This window comes from Globicephala melas, chromosome 2 (assembly GCF_963455315.2).
Source record: "Globicephala melas chromosome 2, mGloMel1.2, whole genome shotgun sequence".
NCBI classification, from domain to species: Eukaryota; Metazoa; Chordata; class Mammalia; order Artiodactyla; family Delphinidae; genus Globicephala; species Globicephala melas.
Window position 1 is genome coordinate 54045161 of NC_083315.2, and position 21823 is coordinate 54066983.

General features: G+C 51.1%; 1 long non-coding RNA gene and 7 other non-coding genes across 33 annotated transcripts in view; all 8 read right to left on the reverse strand.

Moving 5' to 3' along the window:
* Nucleotides 1-18704, reverse strand: part of LOC115849793 (uncharacterized) — a 48381-nt gene extending 29677 nt beyond the window's left edge. For 4 of the 26 annotated variants that reach the window (XR_009562914.1, XR_009562913.1, XR_009562911.1 and 1 more), the window contains exons 1-6: nucleotides 10422-12250; nucleotides 8979-9108; nucleotides 8450-8617; nucleotides 5574-5736; nucleotides 1183-1314; nucleotides 415-514 (exon numbers count right to left, since the gene is read on the reverse strand). This is a non-coding gene — a long non-coding RNA (uncharacterized lncRNA). Of the gene's footprint in view, nucleotides 1-414; nucleotides 515-893; nucleotides 1047-1182; nucleotides 1315-5573; nucleotides 5741-8449; nucleotides 8622-8978; nucleotides 9109-10421; nucleotides 12268-13497; nucleotides 13629-15998; nucleotides 16997-18555 lie in introns of those variants that run through there. The other 22 variants (XR_009562903.1, XR_009562902.1, XR_009562893.1 and 19 more) reach the window with 21 other exon arrangements.
* On the reverse strand, nucleotides 5242-5333 carry LOC115850381 (small nucleolar RNA SNORD116). The gene has a single exon (XR_004038380.1). It is a non-coding gene; the product is annotated as a small nucleolar RNA SNORD116 (small nucleolar RNA).
* LOC115850383 (small nucleolar RNA SNORD116) lies at nucleotides 8119-8210 on the reverse strand. The gene has a single exon (XR_004038382.1). It is a non-coding gene; the product is annotated as a small nucleolar RNA SNORD116 (small nucleolar RNA).
* LOC115850382 (small nucleolar RNA SNORD116) lies at nucleotides 10653-10744 on the reverse strand. Its single transcript, XR_004038381.1, has one exon. It is a non-coding gene; the product is annotated as a small nucleolar RNA SNORD116 (small nucleolar RNA).
* Nucleotides 13166-13257, reverse strand: LOC132596901 (small nucleolar RNA SNORD116). Its single transcript, XR_009563222.1, has one exon. It is a non-coding gene; the product is annotated as a small nucleolar RNA SNORD116 (small nucleolar RNA).
* Nucleotides 15665-15756, reverse strand: LOC132596919 (small nucleolar RNA SNORD116). Its single transcript, XR_009563240.1, has one exon. It is a non-coding gene; the product is annotated as a small nucleolar RNA SNORD116 (small nucleolar RNA).
* LOC132596902 (small nucleolar RNA SNORD116) lies at nucleotides 18224-18315 on the reverse strand. Its single transcript, XR_009563223.1, has one exon. It is a non-coding gene; the product is annotated as a small nucleolar RNA SNORD116 (small nucleolar RNA).
* A 2016-nt stretch (nucleotides 18705-20720) lies between the features above and the next one.
* LOC115850667 (small nucleolar RNA SNORD116) lies at nucleotides 20721-20812 on the reverse strand. Its single transcript, XR_004038457.2, has one exon. It is a non-coding gene; the product is annotated as a small nucleolar RNA SNORD116 (small nucleolar RNA).
* Between the last annotated feature and the right edge of the window lie 1011 nt (nucleotides 20813-21823).

A 21823-nucleotide genomic window follows, 5' to 3' on the forward strand; every position in this document is an offset into this window, starting at 1 on the left:
ACATTGGTGAGCTTTCAAATACAACAGTTCCTGTTGGTACCTCACAGCTGAACAAACTCAACACTCCTTCCACATATTTTGCACAGGGTGGGTATCTGTGCTGGACCTCAGTTTCCCAGAACTGATTAGGTCACGCATTTTGTTCAGATTTTCTGAGATCAATAATTACAGTCATCATCAATCCAATGGCATTATTAAAAGGGTTACTTTGAGGCTCAGTTAAGAAACAGACCAAGCACTCAGGAGTTCATCACCCATGGACTCACTGACCTATCATATTCAGTCATAGAGGCCATATATCACATATACTTCCCAAGGCTCCAAGGCTGACTAGCATAGTCAAAGACTTACTGTTATTGAAATATTACATTACCCCTACAAGAAATGTCAGTATTTCCAGGACAAAATGCTTACCAGTTTGAGAATGGACCTTAAGGATGGAAAGGCAGACTTATTCTGAATCCTGTCCTTTATGTCACCTCTCTTTCATATGAAACACAGTACTTGATCCATGCTGCATGTAGGAATAAAATAAAATGTGGAAAGATGAGAAGTAAATGTGTCCATTGGTCTGCCAGGCACAAGATGGTAGAGTTCACAAATGTACCCCTACATTAAATAAAATAATGTATTTCTCTCCTGAAATATTTCTGAAGTTATTCCAATAATATTAATTGTGTTAATCTCTACCCTCCATCAGAGCAAATATTGTCCAGTATTTTCTGCCACCAGATAATCAGATGTTTATAGACAATTATAAAATTTACTTCCTATAATTTATGCAACCAGGTTAACTTTCAAATACTATAGTCACTATTGGTAATACTTCTTGATCAACTGAATTCCCTCCATTTTTTGCCTAGTATAGTGCCTTGTGCTGGACCTCAACTCACAGAAGTAATTTTGTCAGTCATTTCATTCAGACTCCTCTGAGATCCATTTCTGAAGTCATCATCAATACAGGTACATTTGTAGAAGAACATTAAACGTGAGATATGTGGCAGAGACTGAGCACTCAGGATTCCAACACCCTCAGACACAATGACCTGCAGTTTTAAATCACAGAGACCAATCATCACAGTCAATGACCTAGTCTCACAGTTGACTAGCTTGGCCAGAGTTTTATTATCATTGGAATGTTACAATGCTCTAATGTCAGTATTCTCAGGACAAAATACTTACCAGTGTGAGAATTCCCACTGGACTGTGAGGTTTGGATGGCAGATTTAGTCATGATATTCTCCATCATTTCACTTCTCAAGGTGAAAAAAATTAGTTCTTTCATAAAAAAACAAGTGCTGATTCTAAGTTGAACTACAAAAATAGAGCAAAAGTGAGCAAAGATTTGTAACCCATTCACTGATCAGTTGGCCTAGGAGTCCCTACACTGCAGGTATTCTCATTTAGTTAGCCTCGAAGATGTCTAGAGGAGAGAAACTCTTTCTGTATCTAAAAAGGCTAAAAACCGGGTGACAAAGGTCAGGTCATCCCATGTTATTGAGCAGCCTTAATTAAGAGGAACTATTCATTTCTGTATGCTGGAGTCTCCCTTACCCCAGTGAGAGCCTTAGGTAACCCAGTCTAGAAAAAACCTTCCAACACCTTATACAGGACTAGTAGGAGCTATGTGAATGTCCAGCAAAACCAAAGAAACCAAGGGATCAAAACAGCACCAAATCGGCTCTGACAATCAGACTGCAATTGAAACCACACCCTAGAAAAATGTGATAAGACATTGAAATAAACCAACACAGGGATCATGGAATTAAAATAAAAAATTAAATAGAGATCAGGTATCCTAATATAATATGAAAAACTGCCCAATAGAGATGCAAATAGACATTATCATACTAAGTGAAGTAAGTCAGAAAGAGAAAGACAAATACAGTATGATATCACTTATACATAGAATCTAAATTATGGCACAAATGAACCTATCTACAAAACAGAAACAGACTCATAGACATAGAGAACAGACTTGTGGTTGCCAAGGGGGATGGGAGGAGAAAGAAGGATGGACTGTGAGTTTGGGGTTCGTAGACACAAACAATTACATTTAGAATGGATAAACAACAAGGTCCTAATATATAGCATGGGGAACTATATACAATATGCTATGATAAACCATAATGGAAAAGAATATAAAAAAAGAATGTGTATGTGTGTATAACAGAGTCACTTTGCTGTACAGCAGAGATAGTTACAACATTGTTTATCAACTATACTTCAATTTAAAAAAACCCTGCCTGGGCTTCCCTGGTGGCGCAGTGGTTGAGAGTCTGCCTGCCAATGCAGGGGACATGGGTTCGTGCCCCGGTCCGGGAAGATCCCACATGCCGTGGAGCGGCTGGGCCCATGAGCCATGGCTTCTGAGCCTGCGCTTCCGGAGCTTGTGCTCCGCAACGGGAGAGGCCACAACAGTGAGAGGCCCATGTACCGTAAAATAAAAATAAAAATAAAAAAACCCTGCCTAACAGGAATGAAAAAATCACACTATACAAGAAAAATAATCATGAACAGAATGCGACCAGAAAATCAATGAAGGAAACAAAAGCTTAAAAATGCAGTTATAGAAAAAATATTAAAATATTGATGAACAAATTTTACAGTGTAAATAAAAAATACCTTAAAATAAAAAAAAATAATCTCCAGTAAATAATATGAATTGTAAATAAACAAATAAATAACTGAAATACAAATTAACCTATATAATAAATATGAAAATCTCACCAGATAGGTTCACTATTAGAGCTGACAAAACAGGAAAAATATTAAGAGAAATTAGTGTGGATCAATAGATAAAAATCATTTTAAAACCAGAAAATAAAATCTAAGAAACAAATCCTAATAACAATCTGTGTGATTAAAAAGAAAAGATTGCTAGATATTAAATAACTCATTAAAAAAGAATACTAATCAACTAAAGGTTAAAAATACAGAAGTTGTAGGACAAACATATAAAAGCATGAATTCAGAATTTAAAAAATTCTACAGTTAAAACACTGTAATCAAAAAGGTAGCTGGAAATAAAATGTAAAACTAAAAAGTTCAATTATAAAATAACATTTCAGGAAAATATGAAAGCAAAAAATGAAAGAAGGTGTACCTGACACAGCACTGAGAAATATTTAGTTGTAGTTTATTAATTTAAAAAATATCTAGGGACTTCCCAGGCAGTCCAGTGGTAAAGACATTGCCTTCCAATGCAGGGGGTGGGGGTTCGATCCCTGGTTAGGGACATAGGCTCCCACATGCCTCGTGGCCAAGAAAAATAAAAAATAGACAGAAGCAATATTGTAACAAATTCAATAAAGACTTTAAAAACGGTCCATATTAAAAAAAAAGAGGAAAAATAGAAGACTATGACAATGACATTATAAGGACAAATAAATAACAAAATAAGGTCAAAAAAGACACTATCCCCTATGAACACACAGGGTCTATTAAAATTCTTGATGGAAACCATTTGAAAATGTAAAACGTAGTCTCTGAAAAAAACAAACAAAACAACACTGTCTGAAGAAAATGGCAACTTTATCACAATATAACACATATAATAAAATTCAAGGAAAAAACTGGCTAATGACAAAAGATGAATATTTACTATAAAAAATAATCATGATTAACAAAGCTAGAATAAATTAGTTTGCTGGGACACATTACAAAAAGAATGGAAAAACTGTAAGGATATAAGATAAAAAGTCAACAAACCACTTGGACCTGGCTCACTTAGCTAGGTAAGGGGAACTAACGAGCACAGTTCCATATGAAATTAAAGCCAAGCCAGAGTCTCTTCATTTGGACAACACGGACAGCTAATGGCATAGGAGCCATTCCGATGCCCAAAGTTGCGGGACAAAACCCTTGCAGCAACTGGGTAACTTGCCGTGGTGCTTTGCACTTTCACACTCTGGGTCTGTCAGTGCCATGACCTCGGAGAAACCATGAGACCCTGGTCCTCCAGAACTAACGTATATCCCACAGCCGCACAAAGAGAGAACCGAGACAACAGCATGGATTCTTGAAATGGCATGACTTCTCTGGCCTGAGACCAGGAATGCCAGAGAACACAGGCTCGCTGCACCAGTGGGTGGCAGGACGAAATGACCCCCGTATCACACATCCTCTCCTGCCCTTAAACCTACTGTAGCCTTTCCTTGGCAGCCGACTCCCTTGTTTCTGCATGGAGGCGCCCAATAACATCCGGGAAGAGTTATAAGCCTCAGGGAATGCTATGCAGGCTGGGTACAGAAAAGACATTGGGCTGTCTTGAGGAACACTCTCACATCTTCAACACAGGGGGACCATGACAAAAAGGGGACAAAATACCCCCCGGCCTCCAAATCGGGCCCCATGAGAAGACACCATACTATGCCACGAAGGCAAACATTTGACGGCACAGGGACCAGTCATGAAGCAAATCGACAAAGGAGAGGCAAAGGGTGGGATGATCCACAAAATTGCACCTCGTATTTCTTCCTTACATGTGCCTCCAACGCGCCTGAGAGCATCACAAAGGAATGGACTATGTCCACTGTCGATCAACACACCCACCAGTAAACCTGTGGGATTAGCCAACTATCTCACGTGTATTTCCCATTCGCCTTGCTTTCTCTCTGGGCCAGGATCCAAACACCACACGGCAAGGTGTCAGAGCCACCCCTCACCACAGAAGGTTGATTTCACCAGGAATTGCCTAAGGCATTTTTGAACCATAACAAGAAACAAGAGGGATACAACCCAAGGAGGAGCCATCAGCTTGGCCCAACTCCCAGAGACACTGGCCCACTTGATTTCCCCCGATCATCAGGAGAAACTTTAACTGCATCCGGTCGCCCAAGCAGAACATGACAAAGAAGCCTGGCATAGGCCAGGACTCCTTCTCTGACCCTGAGCATACAGACTTCTGTTTCTTTGAGGGCACAAGGCAACGACCAGGGGGTGGGGGAGGCCTGTAGAACTCAATTGCAGGTGATAGGCCCACCAATGGCTCACACTTCCTCTCCCTCCCGCATGCTGAACCACGGTAGGGGACAGCAGTCATGGCTAGACAAAGGCGCCCAGAGACGGCATGCTATCCCTAGCCTTCCCACTTGGATGGGCATCCCAGGCTCCTTTCCCAATTGCTCTTCTCCCCACAAGAAGACCACCACCCTCAAATTGAACAACGAGGCTATGGACACCCATGTCAGCAAATGCAATGTGAACCTCTCCCTACTTTCCTTTTGGGAGCCACGTGCTGGACCTCAGTTCCAATGAGGAGACGGTAGGGATTTCTCACTCATTTTGTTCAGATTTCCAAGGAATGCATCTGTGGGAGTGATCAGCGATCCAGGCACATGCTCAAACGCTGAACATGCAAAGTTGTAGCCTCCACCATGGGACGGCCAGCGAGCTCAATCATGTCAGCATTCGGGAGTGGCCAGAGCAAAGCCATGGGGCAGGTAGTGCAACCAAGTCTCAGGGCATCGAAGCTGGTGTTCCCCAGGAAAAGACCAGAGGTGAGGGTGTAGTCCCAGTGCACAAGTTCCCCTGGCCAAACATCTAGGTTTCAGCAAAGAAGTGCTGCTTACCGCCACAAGGGTTAAACCAGGATCCTTACGGACTGCACGCCAACGCCCCTCCAAGACTCCTACACCACACCTTGCCTTTCTGCATCGTCCTCACTTCGCCGGGTATCACGGATTATATGGAGGGCTCCAGGCTGCTGCTGGCATTCGTTCCCTGGCATTCCACCTGGCTCGGGGTGAGAGAACACACGTATGCTTGAGGATGGTGCACAGGCACACCAAGGGAAAGGGCGATACCACCTAGGGATGTGCATTCTATCTCGCCTAAACATTTCATTTGCTGCCCATCTTGTCTGTGTATCAGCAGCCAAATGTGAATGCATCGGGATGTGGATGCCTGCAGAGCATGCAGACATCAGGACAAAGAGCGCCACTGTCCAACAACCCCCTGCTCTCGGGCCCTGCAATTCCTCTCCTGAGCTCTCCTCTCTCCGACACAGGAAAAGGATGTCATCCTGAACACCAGAGACACCCTCAGGGGAACTGGGCTCCCTCAGCCTAAGAGCCACTGCCCTCTAGGGAAACACACCTGCTCTAGGAACATACACTTCCGCACAACTGACTCGCCATCAAGTGGAAACAGGGTCCCTGTGATCTTCCACAAGGGAATGGCCATGACCGAAAGTGATGACCTCCATCAAAAGGGGTTCCTCAGGCCTCAGGACAAAGGGCACTGAGGCACCGCTGGACTGAACAAGGGTGAACAGCAGCAGGCATGCTTCCTGGTCTCCAGCCAAGCCAGAGGACCTTCACTTGGACCACACAGAGAGCAAATGGCATCAGAGCCAATTTGATGCCCAAAGGTGCAGCAAAAGACCTTTGCAGCACCTGGGTAACTTGCCATGGCGCCTTGTACTTTCATAATTTGGGCCCGTCAGTGCCATGTCCTCAGAGATACCATGAGACCAGGTCCTCCAGAACCAACGTGTCACCAAGAGTCGTACAACAAGAGAACTCAGCCAACATCCTGGACCCTTGAACAGCCATGACTTCTCTGACCTGAGGCCAGGCATGCCGGAGACCACAGGTTCACCGCACCAGTGGGTGGCAGGATAAAATGATCCCTGCACTCCACATCCTCTCCTGCCCTTAAACCTGTAGCCTTTCCTTGGCAGCCGACTCCCTTGTTTCTGCATGGTTGTGCTCAATGACCTCCAGGAAGAGCTCAAATCCTCAGGGAACGCTATGTGGGCCGGGTATAGAAACGATGCTGGGCTGTCCTGAGGAACACCTTCATATCTTCAACACAGGGGGAACGTGGCCAGACAGGGACAAAACACACCACGGCCTCCAAATTGGCCCCCATGAGAAGACACAATACTGTGCCGGGAAGGCAACCATTCGCTGGCACAGTGACCTGCCATGAAGCAAATCAACAAAGGAAAGGAAAAGGGTGGGGTGGTCCACGAACATGCACCCTTAATCCTTTTCTACACATGCCTCCAAATGTGCTGGAAGGCATCCCAAAGGAGTTCCAGGAACCCTATGGCCACCATCAATCTATCTACCACCAGTAAAACTTGCAGGCTTAGCCAGCCTTCGCACGTGTGTTTCCTGCTCACCTTGCCTTTCTCTCTCTGCCAGCATCGAAATATCTCACCGCAAGGTTCCAGAGCCACCCCTCACCAGAGAAGCTTGATTTTCCTGGTAATTACCTAAGGCATTTTCCAGCCCCTCCACACGTAACACACAAGAGGGACACAACTTGAGGAGGAGCTATCAGCTTGGCCCAAGTCCGGGACAGTGGCCCATTTTTTTAAAAAATTATTTATTTATTTATTTTGGCTGCACTGGGTCTTTGTTCTGTGTGAGGGCTTTCTATAGTTGTGGCAAGTGGGGGCTACTCTTCACTGTGGTAAGCAGACTTGTCATTACAGCGGCTTCTCTTGTTGTGGAGCATGGGCTCTAGGCGCATGGCTTCAGTAGTTGTAGCATGTGGTCTCAGTAGTTGTGGCTCGCGGGCTCTAGAGCGTAGGCTCAGTAGTTGTGATGCATGACTTAGTTGCTCTGAAGCATGTGGGATCTTCCCGGACAAGGGATCGAACCGGTATACCCTGCATTGGCCAGCAGATTCTTAACCCCTGCACCACCAGGGAAGCCCAACAGGGGCCCGTTTACTATCCCCGATCAGCAGGAGAAACCGAAACTGCATCCCATCTACCAAGGAGCCTGGCGTAGGCCAGGACTCCTGCTCTGACCCTGAGCGCAGAGACTTCTGCTTCCTTGAGGGCACAAGGCAACGACCAGGGGGCGGGAGAGGCCTGTAGAACTCAATGGCAGGCCATAGTACCGCCAATGGCTCATGCTTCCTCTCCCACCAGAAGGCTGAACTGTGGCAGGGAACAGCAGTCCTGGCTAGACTCAGGTGCTCAGAGATGGCATGCTGTTCCTAGCCTTCCCACGTGGAAGGGAATCCCAGGCTCCTTCGCAATGGCTCTTTCCCCACAAGAAGCCTGCCACCCTCAAACTGAACAAAGTTGCTGCAGCTGCCCACGGTAGCAAATGTAACATGAACCTCTCCTTATTTTTCCTTTGGGAGCCATGTGCTGGACTTCAGTTTCAATGAGGAGACTGTAGGGATTGCCCACTCATTTTGTTCAGATTTCCAAGGAATGAATTTATGGGAGTGATCATCGATCGAAGCACCTGCTCAAAGCCTGGACATGCAAAGTCGCAGCCTCCACCACCGGCGGCCAGCGAGCTCAATCATGTCCACAGTCAGGAGTAGACAGAGCCGAGCCACGGAGCAGGAAGTGCAGCCACATCGCAGGACATTGGAGCTCGGTGCCATGGGAAAAGCCCAGAAGGTGAGAGTGTAGTCCCAGTGCACAAGTCCCCATGGCGAAACATCTAGGTTTCGGCAAAGAAGTTCCACTTACTGCCACAAGGTTTCCACCAGGAAGCTCAAGGACTTCACGCCAACACCCCTCCGAAACTCCTTCACCTTGCCTTGCCTCGCCTTGCCACACTGTCCTCACGTCACTGGGTATCATGGACTATCCAGAAGGCCCCACGCTGCTGCCGCCATTCATTAACTGGCACTCCACCTGGCTCGGGGTGAGAGAACACACGCACGGTTGAGGATGGTGCATGGGTGCACAGAGGGACAGAGCGTACCACCCAGTGATGTGTGCTCTATCTTGCCTCAACATTTCATTTGCTGCCCAGCTTGTCTGTGTGCCCACAGCCAAACATGAATGCATCATGAGGCAGACGGCTTCAGAGCACGTGGCCATCAGCAAAAAGAGCACCGCTGTCCATCAACCCCCTGGTACAGGCCCTGCAATTCCCCTCCTGAGCGACCTCCCCGCAGACACAGCATAAGGATGTCATCCTGAACTGCTGAGACACCCTCAGGGGAACTGGGGCCCCACCAACTTACAGTCACTGCCAACCAGGGGAACACACCTGCTCTTGGCACATACGCTTCCTCACATTGCACTCCCCTTCAAGGGGAAACGTGGTCGCTGCAATCTTCCACAAGGGAAGGGCCCTTGGCCGAATTCGATGACCTCCATTAAAAGTGGCTCGAAGGGACCTGTGACAAAGGGCACCTGAGGAACCCCTGGACTGACCAAGGGAGACTCACCAGCAGGCATGCTTCCTGGTCTCCAGCCAAGCCAGAGGCCCTTCCCTTGTACCACACGCAAAGCTAATGGCACCGGAGCAATTCCAATGCCCAAAGTTGAGGGTCAAACCCTTGCAGCAACTGGGTAACTGACCGCAGCACCATGCACTTTCGGACTCTAGGCCCATCAGTGACCTTGGAATAAGCGTGAGACCCTGGACCTACAGAACCAATGTGTCACCCACAGTTGCACAACGAGAGAACCCAGCCATGAGCCAGGACCCTTGAAACGACATGACTTCTCTGGCCTGAGGCCAGGCACGCTGGAGACCATAGGGTTGCCGCACCAGCGAGTGGCAGGACAAACTAACACCTGCACCACACATCCTCTCCTGCCCTTAAATCTGTAGCCTTTCCTTGGCCACTGACTCCCTTGTTTTGTGCATGGTTGCACCAAATGACCTCCAGGAAGAGCTCCAAACCTCAGAGAACGCTATGTGGACCGGGCATAGAAATGATGCTGGGCTCTCCTGAGGAACACCTTCATATCTTCAACACATGGGGGAACGTGGAAAGACACGGACAAAACACCCCACGGCCTCCAAATCGGCCCCCATGAGAAGACACAATACTGTGCCGCGAAGGCAACCATTCGCTGGACCAGTGACCTGCCATGAAGCAAATCAACAAAGGAGAGGAAAAGGGGGGGATTGTCCATGAACATGTACCCGTAATCCTTTCCTACACGTGTCTGCAAATATGCCTGAAGGCATCCCAAGGAGTTCTGGGAACCTAAAGGCCACCATCAATCTATCCACCTATGAGTAAACCTGTGGGTTTAGCCAACACTCTCACGTGTATTTCCCACTCGCCTTGCCTTTCTCTCTCCACCAGGATCCAAATGCCTCACAGCAAGGTGCCAGACCACCCCTCACCAAAGAAGCTTGATTTCCCAGGGAATTGCCTAAGGCATTTTCCAGCCCCTCTACACACAACACACAAGTGGGACACAACCCGAGGAGGAGCCAAGGGCTTGGCCAGACTCTGGGGAACAGTGGCCCATTTGATTTCTCCCCATCATCAGAAGAAACCTAAACTGCATCCTGTCTCCAAAGCAGAACATGACACAGAAACCAGGCCTAGGACAGGACTCCTGCTCTGACCCTGATTGCAGAAACTTGTGTTTCCTTGAGGGCATGAGGCAATGACCAGAGGGCAGGGGAGGCCTATAGAACTCAATGGCAGGCCAGAGATCCACCAATGGCTCACACTTCCACACCCACCTGCATGCTGAACCGCAGAAGGGGACAGGAGACCTGGCTAGACTCAGGGGTCCAGAGTCATCAAGCCATCCCCAGCATTCCCATGTGGATGGACATCCCTTGTTCATTTCCAAATGGCTCTTTCCTCATGAGGAGGCCACCACCCTCAATGTGAACAACGTGGTTGCAGATGCCCAAGGTCGCAAATGCAGTGTGAACCTCTCTGTAATTTTCTTTTGGGAGCCACGTGCTGGACCTCAGTTCCAATGAGGAGACAGTAGAGATTGTTCACTCATTTTGTTCAGATTTCCAGGGAATGCATTTATGGGAGTCATCATTGATCCAAGCACCTGCTCAAAGGCTGGATGTGCAAAGTTGCAGCCTCCACCGTGGGAGGGCCAGTGAGCTCAATCATGTCAGCAGTCAGGAGTGGCTAGAGCCGAGCCATGGGGAAGGAAGTGCACCCAAGTGTCGGGGCATTGGAGCTTGGGTGCCCCTGGAAAAGCCAAGAAGGTGAGGGTGTAGTCTTGGTGCACAAGTACCTGTGGCCAAAAATCTACGTTTCTGCAAAGAAGTTCTGCTTACTGCCACAAGGTTTCCATAAGGAACCTCAAGGACTTCACGCCAACAGCCCTCCAAGACTCCTTCACCTTGCATCACCTTGCCGCACTGTCCTCACTTCACTGGGTATCACGGACTATACGGAGGGTGCCATGCTGCTGCTGGCATTCATTCCCTGGCACTCCACCTGGCTTGAGGTAAAAGAACACATGCACTTTTGAGGATGGTGCACGGGTGCACAGAGGGAAAGGGCGATACCACCCAGTGATGTGCACTCTTTCTCACCTCAACATTAAATTTGCTGCCCATCTTGCCTGTGTGTCTGCAGCCAATCATGAATGCATCGTGGTGCAGACACCTTCAGAATGTGCGGCCATTAGCACAATGAGTGCTGCCATCCATTAACCCCCAGTACGGCACTGCAATTCCCCTCGTGAGTGACCTCCACACTGACACAGCAGAAGGATGTCATCCTGAACGCCCCAGAAAACCTCAGGGGAAATGGGATCCCTCAGCCTAAGAGCCACGCCCTCCAAGAGAACAAACCCACTCTTGGCATATAGGTTTTCACTTAATGGACTCGCCCTCAATGGGAAATGTCGGCCCTGAGATATTGCACAAGGGAACGGCCTTGAGCCTAATGTGATGACCTCCATTAAAAGCGGCTCATAGTGACCCATGACAAAGGGCACCTAAGGAACCCCTGGACTGACCAAGGGGGACTCAAGAGCAAGCATAGTTCCAGCCCTCCTGACAAGCCAGAGGAGCTTCCCTTGGACAACAGGCAAAGCTAATGGCATAGGAGCCATTCAGAGGCCCAAATTACCAGGGCAAACCCTTGTTGCTGTGGTGCCTTGCACTTTCACACTATGGACCCGTCAGTGAAAACACCTTGGAGAAGATGTGAGACCCAGGTCCTCCAGAAGCAACAGGTCACACACAGGTGTGAAATGAGAGAACCAGCCAACAGCCTAGACACTTGAACCTGCATAACTGGTCTGGCGTGAGGCCAGCCACACTGGAGAAAAAAGGCTCGCAGCACAAGCGGGGGGCTGGACAAAATGACCCCGACACCACACACCATTTCCTGCCCATAAAACTGTAGACTTTCCTTGGCAGCCGACTCCCTTGTTTCCACATGGTTGCGCCCACTAACCTCCGGGAAGAGCTAAATACCTAAAGGAATGCTATGTGGTCTGAGTATAGGAATGATGCTGGGCTGACATGAGAAACACCTTCACACCTTCAACACAGGGGGAACGTGGACAGACAGGGACAAACACCCCACGACCTCCAAATCAGCCCCCATGAGAAGACACAATACTGTGCCACAAAGGCAACCATTCACTAGCATAGGGACCCGCCATGAAGTAAATCGACCAAGGAGGGGAAAAAGGCGGGACAGTCCACAGAAGTTCTCCCGTGTTCCCTCTCTACACGTGCCTACAAATGCTCCTGAGGGGATATCAAAAGTGTTCCTGGAAGCCTATGGCCTCTGTCAATCTGTCCACCCACAAGTAAACATGTGGGCTTAGCCAGCCATTTCATGTGTCTTTATAGGTAGCCTTGCCCTTCCCTCTCCACCGGGATCCCAACGTGTCATGGAAAGATGCCAGAGCCACCCCTCACCAAAGAAGCTTGCTGTGACTTATCTTGACTAAGGCATTTTCTAGCCTGTTCACACAGCACACACAAGCCGGAAACAACCCGAGGAGGAGCCATCAGCTTGGCCAACCGCCCGGGGACAATGGACCATTGGATTTCTCCCCTCATCATGAGAAACCTAAACTGCATCTGGTCTCCCAAGCAGAACATGACAAAGACCCAGCCCTAGGCCAGGAATCCTGCTCTGACCCTGAGCATAGACTTCTCTTTCCGTGAGGGCACAAGGCAACGAGCAGCCAGTGGCGGCGGCCTGTAGAACTCAAATGCAGTCGATAGGACCACCAATGGTTCACGCTTCCTTTCCTAGCCGCATGCTCGTCCGTGGCAGGGGACAGAAGTCCTGGCTCGACCAAGGAACCCAGAGACGGCACGCTGTCCCTAGCCTTCCCACCTGGATTGGCATCCCAGGCTCCTTTCCCAATGGCTCTTCTCCCCACGAGACGGCCACAACCCTCCACTTGAACAACGTGGCTGTACACACACACGGCAGCAAACGCAACCTCAACCTCTCCCTACTTTCCTTTTGGGAGCCACGTGCTGGACCTCAGTTCCGATGAGGAGACGGTAGGGTTTTCTCACTCATTTTGTTCAGATTTCCAAGGAATGCATTTGTGGGGGTCATCATCGATCCAAGCACATGCTCAAACGCCGGACATGCAAAGTTGCAGATTCCACCAAGGGACGGCCAGTGAGCTGAATCATGTCAGCATACAGAAGCGGCCAGATCTGAGCCATGGGGCAGGAAATGCAGCCAGTTCTCAGGTCATCGAAGCTCATGTTCCCCAGGAAAAAGACAGAAGATGAGGCTGTAGCACCGGTTTTCAGTTCCTGTGGCCAAACCTCTAGGTTTTAGCAAAGAAGTGCCACTTACCGCAACAAGGTTTAAACCAGGAACCTCATGGAATGTGCGCCAACACCCCTGCGAGACTCCTCCTCCTCCCTTCACCAGGTATTATGGATTATACGGATGGTCCCAGGCTGCTCTGCTGCTGGGATTCCGTCCCTGGCAGTCCACCTGGCTCGGGCTGAGAGAACACACGCGTGCTTGAGGATGGTGCACGGGCGCACCGAGGGAAAGGGCGATACCATCTAGTGATGCGTGCTCTATATCCCCTCAACATTTCATTTGCTGCCCATCGTGCCTGGGTGTCCGCACGTAAATGTGAAAGCAATGTGGCGTAGACGCTTTCACAGCGTGCCGCCATCAGGACAAAGAGCCCCGCTGTCCAACAACACCCTGGCCTCGGGCCCTGCAATTCCTCTCCTGAGCACTCTCCCCTCCATCACAGCTAAAGGATGTCTTCCGGAAACCCTGAGACACGCTCAGGGCAACTGTGCCTCCTCAGACTAAGAGCCGGTGACCTTTGGGGAACACACCAACTCTAAGCACACATGGCTCCACACAGTGGACGCGCCCGGAAGATCAAGAGATCTTCCACAAGGGAAGGGCACACGGCCGAATATGACGGCCTCCACCAAAAGCGGCTCATAGGGACCCACGACAAGGGCACGTGAGGAACACCTGGACTAATCAAGGCAGACTCACCAGCAGGCATACTTCCTGGCCTGCTGTTAGGACAGACGACCTACCCTTGTCGTACACACAAAGGTAATGGCATGGAAACCATTACGATGCCCAACGTGGCGGGGCAAAGTGTTGCAGCAATTGGGTCTCTTGCAGTGCTGCCTGGCACTTTCACACTCTGGGTCCGTCAGTGACGTGACCTCGGTGAAACCGTGAGGCCCAGGTCCTCTAGAAGCAACGTGTTACCTACAGCCGCGCAACAAGAGAACCCGGCCAACAGCCTAGACACCTGAACCGGTATGACTTCTCTGGACTGTGGCCAGGCACGCCGTACACCACAGTCTCAAAGCACCAGCGGGTGGCAGGAGAAAAGATCCCCGCACCACACATCCTCTCGGGCCCGGAAACCTGTAGCCTTTCCTTGGCAGCCGACTCCCTTTCCGCGTGGTTTTGCCCAAAGACCTCCGGAAGGTCTGCAATCCTCAGGGACTGCTAGGTGGGCTGGGTGTAGTACCGATGCAGGGCTGTACTGAGGAACACCTTCACATCTTCAACACAGGGAGAACGTGGACAGACAGGGACAAAACACCCCACGGCCTCCAAATCAGCCCCCATGAGAAGACACCATACTGTGCCACGAAGGCAACCATTCCCTGGCACAGGGACCCGCCATGAAGTAAACTGACCAAGGAGGGGAAACAAGCGAGACACGCCACAGATGTGCTCCCGTGTTCCCTCTCTACACTTGCCTCCAAATGTCCCTGAGGGAATACCAAAAGTGTTCCCGGAAGCCTATGACCACCATCGATCTATCCACCCACCAGTAAACCTGTGGGATTAGCCAGCCATCTCTCGTGTCTGTTTCATTCGCCTTGCCCTCCTCTCTCCACCGGGATCCCAACGTGTCAGGGAAAGATGCCAGAGCCACCCCTCACCAAAGAAGCTTGCTGTGACTTATCTTCACTAAGGCATTTTCTAGCCCTTTCACACAGCACACACAAGCCAGACACAACCCGAGGAGGAGCCCTTAGCTTGGCCAACCTCCCGGTGACAATGGCCCATTGGATTTCTCCCCTTATCAGGAGAAACCTAAACTGCATCTGGTCTCCCAAGCAGAACATGGCAAAGAAGCCTGCCCTAGGCCAGGAATCCTGCTCTGACCCTGAGCCTACAGACTTCCGTTTCTTTGCGGGCACAAGGCAACGAGTAGCCGGTGGCGGAGGCCTGTAGAACTCAAGGGCAGGCGACCGGACCACCAAGGGCTCACGCTTCCTCTCCTACCCGAATGCTGAACCGTGGCAGGGGACAGCAGTCCCGGCTAGACCAAGGAACCCACAGACGGCACGCTCTCCCTAGCCTTCCCTCCTGGATTGGCATCCCAGGCTCCTTTCCCAATGCCTCTTCTCCCCATCAGACGGCCACAAGCCTCAACTTAAACAGCGTGGCTGTGGACACCCACGGGAGCAAATGCAACGCGAACCTCTCCCTACTTTCCTTTTGGGAGCCACGTGTTGGACCTCAGTTCCAAGGAGGAGACGGCAGGGATTTCTCACTCATTTTGTTCAGATTTCCAAGGAATGCGTTTGTGGAAGTCATCGTCGAGCCAAGCACATGCTCAAACGCTGGACATGCAAACTTGCAGATTCCACCACAGTACGGACAGCGAGCTGAATCACGTCAGCATACGGAAGTGAACAAAGCAAAGCCATTGGGGAAGGAAATGCAGCCAGTTCTCAGGGCATCGAAGCTCGGGTTCCCATGGAAAAGGCCACAAGGTGAGGGTGTAGCCCCGTTGCACATGTTCCCTTGGTCAAACCTCTAGGTTTCAGGAAAGAGGTGCTACTTACTGCAACAAGGGTTAAACCAGGATCCTCATGGAATGCGGGCCAACACCCCTGTGAGACTCCTCCTCCTCACTTCACCGGGTGTCAGGGATTATACAGATGGTCCCAGGTTGATCTGCTGCTGGAATTCCTTTCCTGGCATTCCACCTGGCTCGGGGTGAGAGAACACATGCGTTCTTTAGGAGGGTGCACGGGTGCACCGAGCGAAAGGGCGATGTCCCTCAGTGATGCGTGCTCTGTCTCCCCTCGACATTTAATTTGCTGCAGATCTTGCCTGTGGGTCCGCAGGGAAACGTGAAAGCAACATAGAGCTGACGCCTTCAGAGGGTGCGGCCATCAGGACATAGAGCACCGCTGTCCAAAATCCCCCTGGTCTCGGGCACTGCAATTCCACTCCTGAGTGCTCTCCCATCCACCACAGCAGAAGGATGTCTTCCTAAACCCCTGAGACACCCTCTGGGCAACTGTGGCCCCTCAGACTAAGAGCCGGTGCCATCTAGGGGAACACGCCCGCCCTTGGCACATATTCTTCCACACAAGTGCCACGCTCTTACGGGGAAGAGATCTTCCACAAGGGAAGGGGCCTTGGCCGAATATGACGGCCTTCATCAAAAGCAGCTCGAAGGGAACCGTGACAAAGGGCACGTGAGGAACAGCTGGACTGATCAAGGGAGACTCACCAGTAGGCACACTTCCTGAGCTGCTGCCAAGACAGGTGACCTACCCTTGGTTCACACACAGAGGTAATGACATGGGAAACATTCTGAAGCCCAACGTGGTGGGGAAACCCTTGCAACCAAATGGCATGGGAGCCATTCCAATGCCCATTGTGGCGGAGAACACCATTGCACCAATGGGGTCAACTGCAGTGGTACCTGGCACATTCACACTCCGGGCCCGTCAGTGACGTGACCTCGGAGAAACAGTGAGGCCCAGGTCTTCTAGAAGCAATGTGTGACCCACAGCCATGCAATTAAGAGAACCCAGCCAACAGCCTAGACACTTGAACCGCTATGACTCGTCTGGCCTGTGGCCAGGCACACCAGATACCACAGTCTGGATGCACCAGCGCGTGGCAGTAAAAATGACCCCCGCACCACACACCCTCACCCGCCTTTCAATCTATAGCCTTTCCTTGGCAGCCGACTCCCTTTTTTCCGCATGGTTGTGCCCAGTGACCTCCGGGAAGAGCTGCAAACCTCAGGGAACGCTATGTGGGCCTGGTTTAGTAAAGATGTTGGGCTGGACTCAGGAACACCCTCACACCTTCAACACAGGGGGAACGTGGACAGACAGGGACAAAACACCCCACGACCTCCAAATCAGCCCCCATGAGAAGACACAATACTGTGCCACAAAGGCAACCATTCACTAGCATAGGGACCCACCAGGAAGTAAATCGACCAAGGAGGGGAAAAAGGCGGGACAGTCCACAGAAGTTCTCCCGTGTTCCCTCTCTATACGTGCCTCCAAATGCTCCTGAGGGGATATCAAATGTGTTCCTGGAAGCCTATGGCCTCTGTCAATCTGTCCACCCACAAGTAGACATGTGGGCTTAGCCAGCCATTTCATGTGTCTTTATCAGTAGCCTTGCCCTTCCCTCTCCACCGGGATCCCAACGTGTCATGGAAAGATGCCAGAGCCACCCCTCACCAAAGAAGCTTGCTGTGACTTATCTTGACTAAGGCATTTTCTAGCCTGTTCACACAGCACTCACAAGCCGGAAACAACCCGAGGAGGAGCCATCAGCTTGGCCAACCGCCCGGGGACAATGGCCCATTGGATTTCTCCCCTCATCATGAAAAACCTAAACTGCATCTGGTCTCCCAAGCAGAACATGACAAAGAGCCAGCCCTAGGCCAGGAATCCTGCTCTGACCCTGAGCATAGACTTCTCTTTCCGTGAGGGCACAAGGCAACGAGTAGCCGGTGGCGGCGGCCTGTAGAACTCAAATGCAGTCGATAGGACCACCAATGGTTCACGCTTCCTTTCCTAGCCGCATGCTCGTCCGAGGCAGGGGACAGAAGTCCTGGCTCGACCAAGGAACCCAGAGACGGCACGCTGTCCCTAGCCTTCCCACCTGGATTGGCATCCCAGGCTCCTTTCCCAATGGCTCTTCTCCCCACGAGACGGCCACAACCCTCCACTTGAACAACGTGGCTGTACACACACACGGCAGCAAACGCAACCTCAACCTCTCCCTACTTTCCTTTTGGGAGCCACGTGCTGGACCTCAGTTCCGATGAGGAGACGGTAGGGTTTTCTCACTCATTTTGTTCAGATTTCCAAGGAATGCATTTGTGGGGGTCATCATCGATCCAAGCACATGCTCAAACGCCGGACATGCAAAGTTGCAGATTCCACCAAGGGACGGCCAGTGAGCTGAATCATGTCAGCATACAGAAGCGGCCAGATCTGAGCCATGGGGCAGGAAATGCAGCCAGTTCTCAGGTCATCGAAGCTCATGTTCCCCAGGAAAAAGACAGAAGATGAGGCTGTAGCACCGGTTTTCAGTTCCCGTGGCCAAACCTCTAGGTTTTAGCAAAGAAGTGCCACTTACCGCAACAAGGTTTAAACCAGGATCCTCATGGAATGTGCGCCAACACCCCTGCGAGACTCCTCCTCCTCCCTTCACCAGGTATTATGGATTATACGGATGGCCCCAGGCTGCTCTGCTGCTGGGATTCCGTCCCTGGCAGTCCACCTGGCTCGGGCTGAGAGAACACACGCGTGCTTGAGGATGGTGCACGGGCGCACCGAGGGAAAGGGCGATACCATCTAGTGATGCGTGCTCTATATCCCCTCAACATTTCATTTGCTGCCCATCGTGCCTGGGTGTCCGCATGTAAATGTGAAAGCAATGTGGCGTAGACGCCTTCACAGCGTGCCGCCATCAGGAAAAAGAGCCCCGCTGTCCAACAACACCCTGGCCTCGGGCCCTGCAATTCCTCTCCTGAGCACTCTCCCCTCCATCACAGCTAAAGGATGTCTTCCGGAAACCCTGAGACACGCTCAGGGCAACTGTGCCTCCTCAGACTAAGAGCCGGTGACTTTTGGGGAACACACCAACTCTAAGCACACATGGCTCCACACAGTGGACGTGCCCGGAAGATCAAGAGATCTTCCACAAGGGAAGGGCACACGGCCGAATATGACGGCCTCCACCAAAAGCGGCTCATAGGGACCCACGACAAGGGCACGTGAGGAACACCTGGACTAATCAAGGCAGACTCACCAGCAGGCATACTTCCTGGCCTGCTGTTAGGACAGACGACCTACCCTTGTACACACAAAGGTAATGGCATGGGAACCATTACGATGCCCAACGTGGCGGGGCAAACTGTTGCAGCAATTGGGTCTCTTGCAGCGCTGCCTGGCACTTTCACACTCTGGGTCCGTAAGTGACGTGACCTCGGTGAAACCGTGAGGCCCAGGTCCTCTAGAAGCAACGTGTTACCTACAGCCGCGCAACAAGAGAACCCGGCCAACAGCCTAGACACCTGAACCGGTATGACTTCTCTGGACTGTGGCCAGGCACGCCGTACACCACAGTCTCAAAGCACCAGCGGGTGGCAGGAGAAAAGATCCCCGCACCACATATCCTCTCGGGCCCGGAAACCTGTAGCCTTTCCTTGGCAGCCGACTCCCTTTCCGCGTGGTTTTGCCCAAAGACCTCCGGGAAGGTCTGCAATCCTCAGGGACTGCTAGGTGGGCTGGGTGTAGTACCGATGCAGGGCTGTACTGAGGAACACCTTCACATCTTCAACACAGGGAGAACGTGGACAGACAGGGACAAAACACCCCACGGCCTCCAAATCAGCCCCCATGAGAAGACACCATACTGTGCCACGAAGGCAACCATTCCCTGGCACAGGGACCCGCCATGAAGTAAATTGACCAAGGAGGGGAAACAAGCGAGACACGCCACAGATGTGCTCCCGTGTTCCCTCTCTACACTTGCCTCCAAATGTCCCTGAGGGAATACCAAAAGTGTTCCCGGAAGCCTATGACCACCATCGATCTATCCACCCACCAGTAAACCTGTGGGATTAGCCAGCCATCTCTCGTGTCTGCTTCATTCGCCTTGCCCTCCTCTCTCCACCGGGATCCCAACGTGTCAGGGAAAGATGCCGGAGCCACCCCTCACCAAAGAAGCTTGCTGTGACTTATCTTCACTAAGGCATTTTCTAGCCCTTTCACACAGCACACACAAGCCAGACACAACCCGAGGAGGAGCCCTTAGCTTGGCCAACCTCCCGGTGACAATGGCCCATTGGATTTCTCCCCTTATCAGGAGAAACCTAAACTGCATCTGGTCTCCCAAGCAGAACATGGCAAAGAAGCCTGCCCTAGGCCAGGAATCCTGCTCTGACCCTGAGCCTACAGACTTCCGTTTCTTTGCGGGCACAAGGCAACGAGTAGCCGGTGGCGGAGGCCTGTAGAACTCAAGGGCAGGCGACCGGACCACCAAGGGCTCACGCTTCCTCTCCTACCCGAATGCTGAACCGTGGCAGGGGACAGCAGTCCCGGCTAGACCAAGGAACCCACAGACGGCACGCTCTCCCTAGCCTTCCCTCCTGGATTGGCATCCCAGGCTCCTTTCCCAATGCCTCTTCTCCCCATCAGACGGCCACAAGCCTCAACTTAAACAGCGTGGCTGTGGACACCCACGGGAGCAAATGCAACGCGAACCTCTCCCTACTTTCCTTTTGGGAGCCACGTGTTGGACCTCAGTTCCAAGGAGGAGACGGCAGGGATTTCTCACTCATTTTGTTCAGATTTCCAAGGAATGCGTTTGTGGAAGTCATCGTCGAGCCAAGCACATGCTCAAACGCTGGACATGCAAACTTGCAGATTCCACCACGGTACGGACAGCGAGCTGAATCACGTCAGCATACGGAAGTGAACAAAGCAAAGCCATTGGGGAAGGAAATGCAGCCAGTTCTCAGGGCATCGAAGCTCGGGTTCCCATGGAAAAGGCCACAAGGTGAGGGTGTAGCCCCGTTGCACATGTTCCCTTGGTCAAACCTCTAGGTTTCAGGAAAGAGGTGCTACTTACCGCAACAAGGGTTAAACCAGGATCCTCATGGAATGCGGGCCAACACCCCTGTGAGACTCCTCCTCCTCACTTCACCGGGTGTCAGGGATTATACAGATGGTCCCAGGTTGATCTGCTGCTGGAATTCCTTTCCTGGCATTCCACCTGGCTCGGGGTGAGAGAACACATGCGTTCTTTAGGAGGGTGCACGGGTGCACCGAGCGAAAGGGCGATGTCCCTCAGTGATGCGTGCTCTGTCTCCCCTCGACATTTAATTTGCTGCAGATCTTGCCTGTGGGTCCGCAGGGAAACGTGAAAGCAACATAGAGCTGACGCCTTCAGAGGGTGCGGCCATCAGGACATAGAGCACCGCTGTCCAAAATCCCCCTGGTCTCGGGCACTGCAATTCCACTCCTGAGTGCTCTCCCATCCACCACAGCAGAAGGATGTCTTCCTAAACCCCTGAGACACCCTCTGGGCAACTGTGGCCCCTCAGACTAAGAGCCGGTGCCATCTAGGGGAACACGCCCGCCCTTGGCACATATTCTTCCACACAAGTGCCACGCTCTTACGGGGAAGAGATCTTCCACAAGGGAAGGGGCCTTGGCCGAATATGACGGCCTTCATCAAAAGCAGCTCGAAGGGAACCGTGACAAAGGGCACGTGAGGAACAGCTGGACTGATCAAGGGAGACTCACCAGTAGGCACACTTCCTGAGCTGCTGCCAAGACAGGTGACCTACCCTTGGTTCACACACAGAGGTAATGACATGGGAAACATTCTGAAGCCC